We start from the raw sequence: 15,683 nt of genomic DNA on the forward strand, positions 1-15,683 counted from the left end.
ACTTCTTTGTTAATGGCTTGGAACCCATAAAATAATCTATATGTTATTTCTGTATGAATTGGCCAAAATACATCAGTTATTGCAGCTGGATGGCAGGCATGGCCTGAGCCCAGGTTCACTGAGTGGGTAGTGCGCAGAACCACGGTCACGCTTTAAATCTCCCTCCCATTATGCATGACACTGACATTGTCTACTTACTAGCTTTCCTCTTATTTGAGCAGCACTGCAGAGGAGACAGGTATCTGGCTCTGTAGTGGAAACGGTGGCATGCTGCCCAGAACCACAACTCCGGGACCAAGAAATCTATTCCCCTAGCTGCTGGGAACATTGGCTGTGGGACAGTGCTCAATTGAGTCCCTCGTGGAAACTTCCCTTGGCTGATGAGTGCAACTTAGCCCAAGTATGGCATCCAATGACTGAACCAAGTGGAAGTCCCAAGGTCCAGCCTCCTTGCCATCCCCGCTCCATACTACTCCTCCCTTCCCCCAGGGCAGGCATCAGCTGGGGCCTCTGATGAGGCTGCGTTGCAGTTTGACTTGTCCCTTCCACCTGTGCTCCTGAGGGCACGCTGCGGTAAGCTTTCTGCATGCACCCCTCCACGCTGGAGTCTGATTCCTGGGGAACCTAACCCACAATAGGCTCTAACTTCACACGGAGCTGGCCTGAGTCTTATCTCAAATCCCCACTAGCTATATGGCTTCAGACATTATGAATCCACTGTAAGCCTCTGTAAGTCTCAGATTTTTAATCTCTAAAGATGCAATAATAGTAGTATCTGCCTCTTCTAGATACAGCAGGGGATGAAGAGAAATAGTGCATGTAAAGCACTTCACACGGTATATGGGGCCTGTTAGATTTAGCTGAAATGTAATCACCCCTGTTTCTCAGCTCCTTGCGGGCATTTCCAAAAGCCCGCGTCCCCACTAGAGCAGAAATAGACCCATTGTGCCACCTTGTTTCCAGCAGATGGCGACAGCGGACAAGGCTGCAGTGCTGTCCAGCTCCCTTCCAATTGCCGCTGCTCACAGGTTATGCATCCGTTTCCCATGCATTCGCTCATTTGAGTCTCCTTCATCAACCATCTCCCAAGTGCTGACCTTTCTATCATTTATTCTCTCATCCCTTCTCAACAAATGCTTACTGAGCACTTACTCCAGCCAAAGGCCAGTTTTAAATCTTTTCTAAAACATCACCGTGACTAAGAAATAACAACAAAAGGAAATAAAATTTCAAGCCACTGCTGAAAAGCTGGATTTTGAGATGAAAAGATAACTTTTAGGCACTGGCACTGGTCTGTTGCCAACCCGTTCAGCAAGGAGGCTGCTTTAATAAAGCAGAAGCAGCATAATATGCCTGAAACAGAAGCAGGAGGCAATGGTCCCTCTGTAGGAGCAGCTGAGGTGCTTTTGGAGAACCATCCACTGGCCTTTCCAAGGGCTATTGATCTGAGGACAGAACACCTGGTCCCTGGGCTGGGTTCAAAGTGCCAAGTAGGAGAAAGAAGAAAGAATCCATAAAGGAGGTGTTGGAGTGCTTGGGAGGAGAGGGTTAGCTGGCCTGTATTTAGGACCTCCAGATTGCAGTAATTTTGCTGGTCTCTCAACTGTGCAGACAGGCCAGCAGGCACCCCTGGAAGCCACCAGCCCAGGGCCTGGCTGAGGTCTATTTCTGTGGTGGGGAGAGAAGCTGCCCACCTCAGCCTTCTCGAACGTGCTCCAGAACTGTATGGGAAAGCACTTTCCTGAAGGTCACCACACAGGGTTGTCATCAAGCTCAATTGAGGAAATGTATGTAAAGTTGCTGGTTATCCGAGTAGCTCTCACTAAATGATATTTATTACTGATGATAATATTACCACTACCAATCAATGGTTCTGATGGTCTTCTCTGATATAATTGCTCAGAGCAAGGTTTTATAAGAGGCATCTGGAATGGCAATCTACAGAGAGATTTGATTATTTGGAGGTTACAAGAGGATCCAGGACTCTGAAGGTAAAGAAAACACCAAGTCAGGGAAAGGGACACAGATGAATTCAGTAAAATCTGTTGAATGGATGGCTAAGGGGGATTCTCTTCTTCTTTTTTTTTTTAATTAAAGATTTTATTTATTTATTCATGAGAGACAGAAAGAGAGAGAGGCCGAGACACAGAAGCAGGCTCCATGCAGGAAGCCGGACGTGGGACTTGATCCCAGGTCTCCAGGATCAGGCCCTGGGCTGAAGGCGGCACTAAACTGCTGAGCAACCCGGGCCACTCAGGGGAGTCTCTTCTAACAGCAAGAATAACGTTCATGATTTCAACAAGTGTAAGTGGAGACTTACTCTGAGTCAGGTACTCTGCTTGTTCTTGGAGCCAAGGAGATGAACAAGCATCCTGTTTGTTTTCAAGGAGCTCCTAGTGCAAGGGAGGAAAGCCAAGGTACCTACAGGGTCTAGTCTGGTGACAGAAATGAGGAAAGTGGATAAGGTGTGAAGAAGGAGCACGGGTAAAATAAATATTTTACTTTCTTTAATATATTATTTAAAAAACAGTATTGCAAGAGTTATGACAAATGGCTCTGATATGAGGCTTTAATGCAGAGACAATAGGGCATGGTGGGGACTGTGAAGAAATAGAGAAATAATGCTCTAACCAAAGGGGACTGCTGCCACAAGAGTGGAGAACTATACCCATCTTACTGGATTTCCAATTTGTCAAGAGAAGCCAGGAATTGGATTGTTACAGGCAATCTCTTAATTTTTAATTTGTGGCAGTGAATTTAAAAAATGTAAAAACACCATGTGGGCCCACATAAAATAGGTCAAATGAAACATAATTCAGTCTTTTTCTAAAAGATTTTATTTATTTATTCATGAGAGGCATAGAGAGAGACAGGGAAAGACACAGGCAGAGGGAGAAGCAGGCTCCTCTCAGGAAGCCTGATGTGGGACTCGATCCCCAAACTCTGGGATCATGCCCTGAGCCAAAGGCAGACGCTCAACTGCTGAGCCACTCAGGTGTCCCATATCTTACCATCTTGACACTTAGCAAGCTGTGTAGAAATTGCCTGTACGCCCATCTGTCTTTCCAATTGGACTAGAGATCATACACTGAACCCTCAGGCTCAGGTCTGGCATTAAGACTTAATTATGGGGATGCCTGGGTGGCTCAGCAGTTGAGCGTCTGCCTTTGGCTCAGGGCGTGATCCCGGAGTTTGGGGATCAAGTCCCACATCAGGCTTCCTGAGAGGAGCCTGCTTCTCCCTCTGCCTGTGTCTCTGCCTCTCTCTACGCCTCTCATGAATAAATAAATAAAATCTTTTTTTTAAAAAAAGAAGGTAAGATGTGATGTGATGGGTGCACAGAAGAAGAGCTGGTGGCAGGGGGGTGGTCTTTGAGGAGGAGAAGACACCTGATTGGAGATCTAGAAGAAGGCCCAACTGGCTAGGGAACTGGGGCCTGGCAATCTAGTTAGGGGGAGTGAGACAGGGGAGTTCAGGGGCCCAGTGGACTGTCAGAGCTCAGGTGTCAGATGGGGTGGGGGACAGGGGGCATGAAGCTGGGGAGGTGGGCAGGAGCAGATGGAAGGCGGCCTTAACTGCATCATCTATATTTAACAATTTCCTAGTTTTCCCTTATTGTAATTTCTCCTGTTCTTGATAGAAAACCAGAGGTTGTGTCTGTACCCCAAAAACGGCCATTTTCTGTTATAAGTGGAAGCTCTTTCTGCTCTCAAAGTTGGCAACACCCCTCTTTCTCCTTTTCCTGCTTTGGCTCACCCTCATCTGTGCCTCACTTTGATCCCTACAGTATTAAAGAAAATAAATACTTTTGACCTTTGTCAGAACACCTTGGACTTGCCAGTACAAAAAGAAACAATTTGCACAGGAGGAAATGATTCCGTTCCTCCCAAATGAATCCTCTGTGTCCTGAGCCAGATGCAGTTCTGATTCAGAGACCATAGGGGTGGCCAGCAGGACTCTGGGCTGGAAGACAGGAGTCCATTGTAGTCCTGGTCCTGTGGACTGATGCCTTGTGTGGCTGTGGATCAGAGCAGGCCACTTGTGCCCAACCTGCAAAAGCAGGTGGTTTGGATGGTCTCCCAGAACCTTTTCCATCAGGACCGAGGGCCCAAATCTCTTGTACACAGATTCAATCTGGACCTGATGTCTGTGATGTGTTGCCAATCTAACCAGTGTGTGCAAACGTCAGGCACTGTGCCAAACTCTTGCCATACATGATTTCATATAATCCTCATAAAAGTCTTACCCCACTTTATAAAAAAGGAAGCTGAAGTCTAGGAAAGTTGCCCAACGTGATGAAGCTCGTATGTGCACCTCAAAGACTATGTTATTTGACACAAAATGTAGTTCATTGTGATGGTTAGTTCTGGGTCGACCTGGCTGGGCTAAGGAATGCCCAGAGAGCTGGTAAAATGTTATTTCTGGGTGTGTCTGTGAGGGTGTCTCTGGAAGTGATTAGCATTTGAATCAGTAGACTAAGTAAAGACACTCAACCTTGCCAATGTTGGGGGGGGGGCAGGAGGAATCACTCAATCTGTTGAGGGCCTGAATAGAATAAAAAGGCAGAGAGGGAGGGTGAATTTGCTCTCTATGCTTGAGCTGGGACATCCATCTTTTCCTGCCCTTGGACACTGGCACTCCTTGTTCTCAGGTCTGTAGACTCAGACCAGGACTTACACCATTTGCTCCCTTGGTTCCCAAGCCTTTGGGCTGTTACAACGCTGGCTTTCCTGGTTCTCCAGCCTACAGACATCAGATCACATGTGTGACCTGCAATTATGCAATAAATCTCTCTTTTTCTCTCTTATACACACATACACACACACACACACACATATCCATATCTGCTCTCTGGAGAGCCCTGCTAATATGCTCATATACATGACAACATATCAAACAGCACAAGACAGTTTACCATGAAAAGTAAACTCTCATGCCCATTTCCCAACTCTCTTGGGGCAATCTCAATCATTTTGATTTTCTGGTGATTATCTCCCTAAACATGAACAACAGCTAGACAGCATTTATTGTCTCTAAAGTTGAATTATACTCCCTGCTTTTTCCTAATGTTGATATTTACATATTTACAGTTATCATTTCTCCCCCTAAATTCGATAAACATAACCTCTATTTTCTTCTTCCGTCACATGGACAGTCCCATTTGACACTGCTTCTTAAGAGGAAGGCAAGAGCAATCTTTTTTCTCTATCTTTCCTCCCTGCTTTTATTTTTGACCTTTAGCCAGCCTGTCTGATTTCAAAAGTTCCCCACCCCATTTAGTTGTGTGCAACCAGTGTGTGACCAGTGCCAGCTGATGGGTTGTGGGAGAGAGTGACTTTTGCTACCCTAGGCTGGAGTATTTCACACATGCTCTTCTGTCTGCTGCTACACTTGGCAACACTCCACATGGGAGAGCCTCCAATAGTCTGGGTCCCTGGGGAGCAGAGCACCCCAACTAATATACAGTCAATGTGTAGTATGAGGGAGATGTAAATCTTTGTTGTCCTAAGCCTCTGAGAGTTTGGGGGTTATTTGTTACTGTAGCATAATCAAGCATATTCTAACTGATGCAGTGAACGTTATTACTTCTGTCCTGCAAATACAACCAAGACTTTAGTGTTTTGTCCATACTTGTTTAAATAAACAAATTACAAAAAAAAGAGACAAACTTTCTCTGTCCTGGCAAGTTTGCAACTGTGTTTATCTACACTCCTACTTGATTACATTTGGCTGGGAATAAAATTCTAGGTTAAAAATCTCAGAACTTTCAAGATACTCCATTAGGGGCATCTGGCTTTTCACTTCTGATGAGAAATCATCATCATCATCTTCTTCTTTTTCTTCTTCAGGTTTATTTATTTATTCATGAGAGACGGACACACACACACAGAGAAAGAGAGAGAGAGAGAGAGAGAGAGAGAGAGCAGAGAAACAGGCAGAGGGAGAAGTAGGCTCCATGCAGGGAGCCTGATGTGGGACTTGATCCCGGGACCCCAGGATCACGCGCTGGGCCGAAGGCAGGCGCTAAACCACTGAGCCACCCAGGGATCCCCCTTCCCCACCTTTTTTTGTAGACTCCATGCCCAGTGTGGAGCCCAACACAGGATTCAAACTCATGACCCTGAGATCAAGACCTGAGCTGAGATCGAGTCAGCCGCTTAACCAATTAAGCCACCCAGGTACCCCATTATGAGGGGAAATTTTTTCTTCATAGATGAATATATTTTTAATTCATGAAAAACTTTTAAACTCTTACAATCTTTAAAATGTATCGTGTCTGACAGTCTTTTAATTTTTTCCCTTATTTTTTGCTTTTTTTAATTTAAATTTTTTTTTCAGAGAGAGAGAGAGTGCACAAGTGGTATGGGGAGGAGCAGAGGGAGAGGGAGAGAGAGATTCTTAATCAGGCTTATGCTTAGCATGGATCATGACATGGGGGCTTGGCATCATGACCTGAACCGGAACCAAGAGTCAGCCGCTCAACTGACAGAGCCACCCAGGTGCCCCTCTCTCTGTCTTTTCCATCTCTGTCTTTTTGTTCTATGTTAGGAAGACTTAATTCAATTTTGATTTTCAACCATCTATCAGTTTTCATTTTAGCAATACTATTTGAGAAATTTTAATACATGTATATGTAAGTATATCAAACAAAAAAAGCACGAATCACAAGTGTACAAATGGATGGATTATCACAGCCAGACAACACCACCAAGTCAAGAAATAGATTCTTACCAGCAAGTAGTCGGCTCCCTGTGCTCTTCCCAATCACTACTCACCCCTTATCCCCAGAGATGACCCGTTCTTCTAACACTGTCAATTAGTTCCTTTTGTTTTTGAAAACCTATATACACGGAGCAAGTCATTTATCCTCTTGAGGTTCCAGTGCCCTCAGCTGTAAATTGAGAATGAGAGACAACTGAAAGAATGTGCTAGATTATAGATGCCTAGTATGTGTTTGTTAAATCTGTAAGACCCGTTGTGCCCCAAGCCATTCTCACATATTTATCTTACCTCTGGTGGAATTATGGCATAAAAAGGTAATATAGTCACTTAACCAGACAACTTATGGTTCTGAGATCTGATGTCAGGCAGACTGGGAGGTGGAAAGCCACTAGATAGGAAGAGGGACATTTTCTCCAGACACTGCAAGTGACAAAGAATTAGAATTCCTGTCATTCCACATCCCTGCCAACATCTGGTGTCATAGATACCCTGGAGTTTGGCCCTCCTCATGGTTGTGTGGTAGCATCTCATTTCATTTATTTTGCATTTCCCTAATGATGTAGGATGTGGAACATCTTTGCATATGTTTTTTTGCCATGGATATGTCATCTATGGTGAGGTGTCTGGTAGGGTCTTTGACATATTTTTTAATCAGGTTGTTTGTTTTCTTGTTCCTCAGTTTTAAGAGTTCTTTGCCCATTTTGGGTCACAGTCCCTTATCAGATGCATCCTTTGCAAGAATTTTCTCCCAACTTGTTGCTTGTCTTCTCATTCCATTCACATTATCTTTTGCTGAGCAGAAGCTTTCAATTTTAATGAAGTCCAGCTAATCAATGGTTTCTTTCATGGATCGTGGCCTTGGTGTTGTATCTAAAAATGTATCACCAGACCCAAGGTTTTCTTCTGTTATCTTCTAGGAGTTTAGGATACATATACCTTTAATCTAACCTGTGGCTGTTGCTCCATCCAATTGGTTTCCGACAATGCCCTTGGCATATTGTCCTCTTCTGATCTTGGCAATGTTAACATTATGCAACCTTCTCTCTCTTATCTTGCTTAGAAGGTAATTTCAGTCCCGCATTTAAAACCTCCCAGTACTTATGTCCGCCAGATTACTTCCCCTCTCTTTACAAGTCTTCTTATCAAATTCAGTTGAGACTTACACTTCTGTAACCAAGATTTGTTTGATTCTACATGGGCTTAGAAGCCGATGTCTTCTCTCTGAGGTGGAATTACATTTACCAAGCTCACGGGACTGATGTGAAAAGTCAGAACGTCAATGTATTCACTGATAACGAGAAATATAATTGCCCAGCAGACTGGAATATTCTCATCAGCATGACCAGCACATTCTCTCCTAAAGACAGATCTCAGTGAAAAGCCAAATTATACAAAGAAGGTGGCTTGGTGAGCATTTGATCATTCGGCTCTATTAATGAAGAGCCTACTGCATGTTAAACATTGTGCTGGACACTAGGTGGAGAGTAGTGAATAAGAGAGGTAGGGCTCTGTGCTCACAGATCCTAAGGTGCTGAGAGAAGACAGGCCCTGAATAGTAATGAGGCTTTTGGGTAAAAACGACTGTACACCTTAGCTTCTGCTTTCTCCTTGAATCTACTAAAATAACAGTACAGGGATTTTTTTTTTAAGGCAATACACAAAGACAGAGGTCGGCAAGCTATTGTCCGCAGGCCAAATCTAGCCTGCTGCCTATTTAGGTACAGTCTGTACAAAGAATAGTTTTATATTTGCAAATGGTTAGAAAAAAATCAAAACAAGAATAACATTTTGTGACACGTGAAAATGATATGAAAGTCAGATTTCAGTGTTCATAAATAAAGTTTTGTGGGAATGCAGCCATGTGTTCCAATGCATGTTCCATGTATTGTCTACGGCTGCTCCTCATGCTACAATGACATAGTTAAGTAGGTGCGAAGGAGACCATATGGCGTGCAAAGCCAAAAATATTTACTATCTGGCCCTTTACAGAAAAAAAAAAGAGCCAACCCTAGCTCTAGAGCAGCACTGTTCAATGGAACTTTCTGCAATGACAAGAAATGTCATACACTGTCCAATACAGTAGCTGGCCACTCACTCCATGTGGCTACTGAGCACTTGAAAGATGGCTAGTTCAACTAAGGACCTGAACATTTATTTTATTTATTTTAGTGAATTTAAATTTAACTAGCTGCACGTGGCAAAAGCTGCTATATTGGTCGGCATAGCGGTCGACTATAACAGGAGGGTATCTGGGTTGGGAAACACCACGTGTCGTGGAAGACAGGGCATCATTCTAAAAGCAGAGGGATTAAGGAAAAGTTCACATATGGAGGGTTGACATGCCCCACCCAATCTTCTCCTTACAGGCTTCTTTCTTGACCTAGATTCCAGAAAGCTGGCAGGGAGAATTATGCTCTCCTAAAAAGAAACTAGAAGAACTGTCTCTGGGGAATTTGACCAGCTCAGGAGGAAGAACCAAAAGATACATTGGGGGCTTTCTAATAGTCTTTCCAAAGCTGGCAGTGAATAAGCCCTCCTGCCAATCCCATAGCATCCAATAAACTTTAGTCTAGGTCCCACGCATCCATATGAGCAGACAGCCAAGGACCCTCGTACATTTGAGGAAAAATGTAAATGAGAGACCAAACAAACAGATGAACAGATCTAAGGAAAGATCTATGGGAACACATATTCTATTAAGTTTGGAGGTCTATGATGCTGGAGGAGAGAAATGGTCCTTATTTTCACCAAGCTCAATTTCTTTTCTTTCTTTCTTTTTAAAGATTCTATTTTTTTTTGAGAGAGAGAGAGAGAGAGAGAGAGAGAGAGAGAGAGATGGGGAATGGGAGAAGTAGGCTCCCTGCTGAGCAGGGAGCCTGATGGGGAGCTCGATCCCAAGACCCCAGGATAGTGACCTGAGCCGAAGGCAGACACTTAACCAACTGAGCCACTCACCAAGCTCAATTTCAATGCAGCATTTTCTTCACTAATGTACACAAGCAACAAACTATAATAGTATTAGCACTTCCAGTGACTTCATCACCCATAGAAACCTGATATTTTCCTATCATAATGCTATTGTTGAAGTCATTTCAAAGTATCATTTATGCTCGTCACGACTTTGAAATGATGGTAGTTATTAGACACACTGCTAAATCTTCTAATACATAAGCACATATGTTACTATATGACAGATTTGTTTTTTAAATATTTTGATAACTGCCTTTTGATATAAATGATTTCCTTTGTAATCCTATGCATGGAAGCTTATTCATTTAAAAATATTATGCTGAAGAAAGGTCCACAGCCTTCACCAGACTGCAGGGGGTCCAGGGCACAAGAGGGGTTAAGAACGCTTGTAGTAATGTTCTCTTTAGGGCCACAAATTGGGGGGATGGAGACGATAATCATTGAGCACTTTGTGTCAGATTTTAAACCTCATAATTCTTTTTTGTGTCAGATTTTAAACCTCATAATTCTTTTTTTAAAAAAGATTTATTTATTTATTTATTTATTTATTTATTTATTTATTTATTCATGAGAGACAGAGAGAGAGAGAGAGAGAGAGAGAGAGGCAGAGACACAGGCAGAGGGAGAAGCAGGCTCCACGCAGGGAGCCCGATGTGGGACTTGATCCCAGGACTCCAGGATCACGCCCTGGGCCGAAGGCAGGCGCTAAACCGCTGAGCCACCCAGGGATTCCCATAAACCTCATAATTCTAAGAGTAATTATTATTATTATTATTTCGATATCTTTCATTAGTACTTTAACATGCTCATTTTGTCATTCATTGGGATATTTGGAGGGAGGAGAGATGAATAGAGGGACTTAATCAGCCCTCTTGACCCAAAAGTTCAGTTTCCTTTGTAAGAATAGGTACATTCACATCATAAGCAAGTTAGAAAAGTGCAAAGAGGAGAACAAAAATCACCTCCAATCCCACTACCTACTTGATGAATGAACATTTGTTCTAGACAGAGGAGTGTGCATACACATGTAAACATACATACATACCCACACAAACACATAAAGACCAAAATGTATAGAAATAGACCTATGTAATATTTAACAAACACTGGATCAAAGTACACATTTATCATTATTTTATTTTTTTACTACACATTTGTTATCATTGTGTTTCTCCCCCTGCGTTTATCTTCTATGGCAATAACAAGAACTGAGATAGGTCATTATTTTCACCATCCACACAAGGAAACTGAGACTCAGATCATTGGAGTCTTGTCCATGGTCACACCTGGTGAGAAAGGAGGAAATCTCTTGGTCATCCCAGAATGACTTACTCTTTAAGGACCTCCTGTCTGTGAGGGGGGAGGCCCTGGAGGTGAGCTGGACTGAGAGAGCTTCATCCCCTCAGCTGCATTGACCTGAAAACTTGTGACCCGAAATCTTAGTGATTTCCGGGGGATTCTAGCTCCAGTGGAGGTGACCCATATGCCAAGTCCCAACAGAGATCTGCTGAGAAGCTTCCGTTGAACTGTCACAATTGGAGGCAGGAATCTGGCACATCCTGGATTCCTTTCTTTATTTCCATTCTGATTCCTTGGGGAAGCAAACAGGGACAATTCTTCTCATTAACCCCAACTGCAACAAGTCACTACTGGATGTCTTCATGGGCATAGTGTGCTGCAATGGGCAGATGGAAGGCAATGCGCACAAAGGCTAACCTCTTCATCCTGTCTGGATCCCAGGAACTGGAGGAAGATGAGAGAAAGTGGACTTCCTGAGGTTGTTCCTGGGGATATTTAATCTGCAGGATCCCAAAGCTTGGATGGGCTATACCAGAATCACTTAAGGAGCTTGTTGGAAGTAGTGATACCAGGGTTCTGATCCCAGAGTAGTGGATGTCAACCTTGGTTATACATTAGAATCAGCAGGGAAGCCTTTAAAACACAAATTGATGGGGCACCTGGGTGGTTAAGCATCTGTCTTAGGCTCAGGTCATGATCTCAGGGTCCTGGGATGGAGCCCTGCTTTGGGCTCCCTGCTCAATGGGAAGCCTGCTTCTCCCTCTTCCTCTGCTCCTCCTCTCAGCTTGTGCACTCTCTCTCTCTCTCTCTCAAATAAATAAATCTTTACAAAAGAAATGGCAGAGTAAGGATGTTATGAACTGAATGTTTGTGTCTTCTCAAAACTTTATGTGTGGCAACCTTACCCATCCCCCAGCAAAGTGATGGTAGTGGGAGATAGAGCCTTTGGGAGGATTAGATAAGGTCATGAGGATGGAGCCCTTTAATGGGGTCAGCACCCTTACAAGGGTCACCAGAGAGGTGTGCTTCCTCTCTCTGCTCTCTGCCATGTGAGGATAGGGACAAAAAGCTGGCAGTCTGCGGCCTAGAAAGGCCCCTGCCAGAACCTGACTGTGCTGACTTAGACTTCTACCCCTCCCCCCCCCAGGACCGTAAGAAACCAATTCCTGTTGTTCAGGAGCCACCCAGTTTGTGATGTTTCTGTTAGAGCCGTCCAAGCTGCTGCTAAGACAAGGCACTCTGAGATCCTCCATGAAAACATTGGAAACACAAGCAGAAACTGTCAGAACTAACTTTGTCAGAACTCTGGAAAACCATCAAGGTTTGGAGCAACCCATGAATGCTGAATGAAGGAAAAAACAACTTAAAAAATGGCTCAGTTCAAGCAGGGGTGCCTCCTAAGGCAGAGTTGTGAGCTGCCTGGCTAAGTGTTGGAGGAGCACCCCAGCACAGAGCCAGTTTGCAGATACCAGGCAGGGTGTGTGTGTGTGTGTGTGTGTGTGTGTGTGAGTGTGTACTTGAAGTATAGTTGACACATAACATTATATTAGCTTCAGCTGTACAACACAGTGATTCAACCTTTGCTCATGAGTATAGCCACCGTCTGTCCCCAACACAACACTATCACAACACCATAGATTATATTCTCCATGCTATGCCTTTCATCCTTGTGACTTATTCATCCCGTCACTGGAAGCCTGTGTGTTCCATTCCCCTTCACCCATTGTGCCCTCTCTCCATCCCTCTCCTCTCTGGTGACCACTGAGTCTGAGATGTGGTTTGTTTCATTTTTAGATCCTGGTGTTCGAGGACATCTCTGTTGAAACACAGTGGAGCGGGAGCTAAAGGCTCAGAGACTTCAGTGACTACGTGGGGGTTTGTTTTCATTTGTGACAGCAGCGATAGAAAGCTAACACAGTGTACTGGTCATTGCTAGCTCTGGCTGTTGGGGGATGGACGTCAGCCTTATGTCACACGTGGTTAGTGTGCTCAATGAACACTCATCACAATAAAAATAATGAAGACCATAATTCACCAGAAGCGGTATATAAGGATGTCCGTTCCTTTTCTGCTTAACTTATGGCATTGGAAGCATCTGAAAGCACTTTATTCGGTAAAAAAAAAAAAAAAGGAATTCTGAACCAGCTACTTTGTTCTACTACTCAAGCCTAATTCTACATTTGGTGAAAATTATAATTTTTTTAACAGGGGGAGCAGTTGTGAAATGGAACATACCCCAGGTCGAAAGTCGGAGAATTGGGCCCTGGTCTGAGTTCTGCCTCTGTCTGGCTGTGTGACTTAGGTCATCTTGCTTCCCCTATCTGGGTTTCATCTTTGCCACTTAGAAAATGAGAGTCACACCAATAGTAACTCTCATTTGTCAGATGCCCATGATGTACAATTTATACGTGAGGTCTTGTTCGAGCAGCACAAAAACTGTGCAAGGTATCTTCCCCATTTTATAGTTGAGAAAATTGAGAGCCCCAAAGAGGTTAAGTGACCTGCCCAAGGTCACAGAGCTATATCTAGCAGGACTGAGATTTAAAACCAGGACATTTTAGCTCTTCTTGATAAGCCCCTCTACCTTTTCCATGTTTCAGGTGTCAACACTGTCTATACAGAACATTTATGCAGCGCTTGGTTTTCTCTGTCTGTCATAGTGAGGATGGCTCTCTGTAGTTTTCCACTTGAAGGCTCTGGAATTGGGTCCACCTCTTGTGTTTCTGAGAACCACTGACTCAGCCTCTCAGAGGCCTCCCATAGACATCCATTCCCTATTTCACCTTCTGTGAAAGACACTCCCAGTTGCTGAACCAATGTCTGGTCTTTACTTTTTACTTAGTAACAGAATCCTAACTTTGTTTGTATGAAATGTTCCCAGTCAAAAATACCTGCCCATACCCCCTTGCAGCTAAGGGTGGTCCCCTGACCCAGTTCTGACCAATGAGATGTAAGTGGACATTTGGATGGGACTTCTTAGGAATCTATGATCTTCTTCATTCTAAAGGAATGAGGGAAATTTGTTCCTCAGTCTTATTGCCTGGAATGTAGGTGAGGTTTCTGGAAGTGGAGCAGCCATCTTGTGACTATTAGGGTGAGAGCTGCCTGCTAAAGATAGCAAAGCAGGAAGGCAGAAGCTTCAGTCCTTAGTGATTTCTTTGTAATCGGTCCTCTGTACCAGTCTGGATTGCCTACCTCCAGACTTCTTGCTACGTGAGAAACAAAGCTTTATTTGGTCGGATTTCTGTTCTGTCAACTTCATGCAATCCTAACTGACAGGTTCTCCAAGAAAAGTCTCTCCCCTGCCCTGTAGTCCTGACATGTGGCCTTCCTAAGCACCTGTGGTGACTCAAAAATAGACCTGGGGAAGGAGAAATTGGCCATGGCTGTGATTCTGAACTTGCTGAGCCATCACCTGTTCAGTCCATGCTCTGAAGAAAAGTCTGTTAATTACACTCTCCTTGGCCAGCCAGAGCACAGGAGGCTGTGTCTGTGTATTCTCAGGAAGCTCAAATATAGCTCAGGCTCCTTCACTTCTTCTGCTGAGTATGCAGCATCTGCATGTCTGGCAGCCCCAGTGAAGAATGGGGAAGCTTTTCCCAGGAGGTTAGAGTCTAAAGAAGGTGCTGGAAAACAGGAATGTTAGCAAGATCTTCCCTCCTGTCTCCTATAAGGTGAGTATTATACCTCCTAGTTAGCAGATGCCAAAATTTGCATGAGGTCCAAACAGGCTCAAAGGGTGAAGGGACCACATGTCAGTCTGCTCATTTGGTTGCATGCAACAGAAAAGGACTCTGTTTAGCTGGAGAAAAAAATAGTTTGGGGGAAGAATATGGGATGGCTCACAGAATTTCAGGTAACTTGAACACAAAGGGAACGGTAGTTTCAGGAGGTCTGGATAGCAGAGACCAGCACTGGAATGGCATAACTTGAGTCATGGACCCACTCCACAGTTAAGGAGGGCAAGGTGCCTTGATTGACCTCTCTAGATGGTATTGGAAAAGTAGTTTTCCTGAAACAACTTGAGAGTTCGAGTACCAGAAGAATAGCAAGAGGATGTTGGGAGGTGAAAAAAAAAAAAAAAAAAAAGTTCACTGCAGGTAGTATAGAATTGGTCAAGAGGGATGGGTTTGGGGAGCTGGCTGACCTTAGTTTAAATCTTAGCTCTACTCTTTGGTCAAACCAATTCACCTCTTAAGCCTCCATTTCCTCATCTGTGTTGAGATGTGATGAGAATGAGACATGTTTAATCTAACTAGAATATAAACTCTTGAAGGTGAGGACTTTTGTCCCCCTCCCCCTTCCAAATGCTCTGTCCCCAGCACCTGGCTGTGTGCATGGCTTGTAGCTGATGCTAAAAACATATTTATTGAATGAGCAAATGGACTCTACATTTGTCCCAGAATACCTCCTTTGTAGGGAGCCACTTTGTTGAAACTATAACGTGATAGGTGCTTAGAGTAGAAAGTGAGCACCCCCTCCTGCCTCACTGCTTCCCTCCGGGGAGGGAGGAGAAGGAAGAGAAATGTAGGCAGACACTGAGGTAGATAAAAGGACGTCCACTCCGCAGACTCTTCCCCTGACACACTCCCCACCAGCACGCTGACCTGCTTACTACATCAGTCACTCTGCCCTCATCCTCACAAGCCAGGCTCTTTGGCAGAAAACAACAATCCCATGTCGAGTGCAGA

At 44.1% G+C, this 15,683-nt stretch overlaps 1 long non-coding RNA gene across 1 annotated transcript; it reads left to right on the top strand.

The window, feature by feature from the left end:
• Positions 1-491: 491 nt before the first annotated feature.
• On the top strand, positions 492-13,022 carry LOC121477798. The gene is made up of 2 exons (XR_005984378.1): positions 492-573; positions 12,787-13,022. It is a non-coding gene; the product is annotated as an uncharacterized LOC121477798 (long non-coding RNA).
• The last annotated feature ends 2,661 nt before the right edge of the window (positions 13,023-15,683 follow it).

Source organism: Vulpes lagopus, chromosome 18 (assembly GCF_018345385.1).
Source record: "Vulpes lagopus strain Blue_001 chromosome 18, ASM1834538v1, whole genome shotgun sequence".
Lineage (NCBI taxonomy): Eukaryota > Metazoa > Chordata > Mammalia > Carnivora > Canidae > Vulpes > Vulpes lagopus.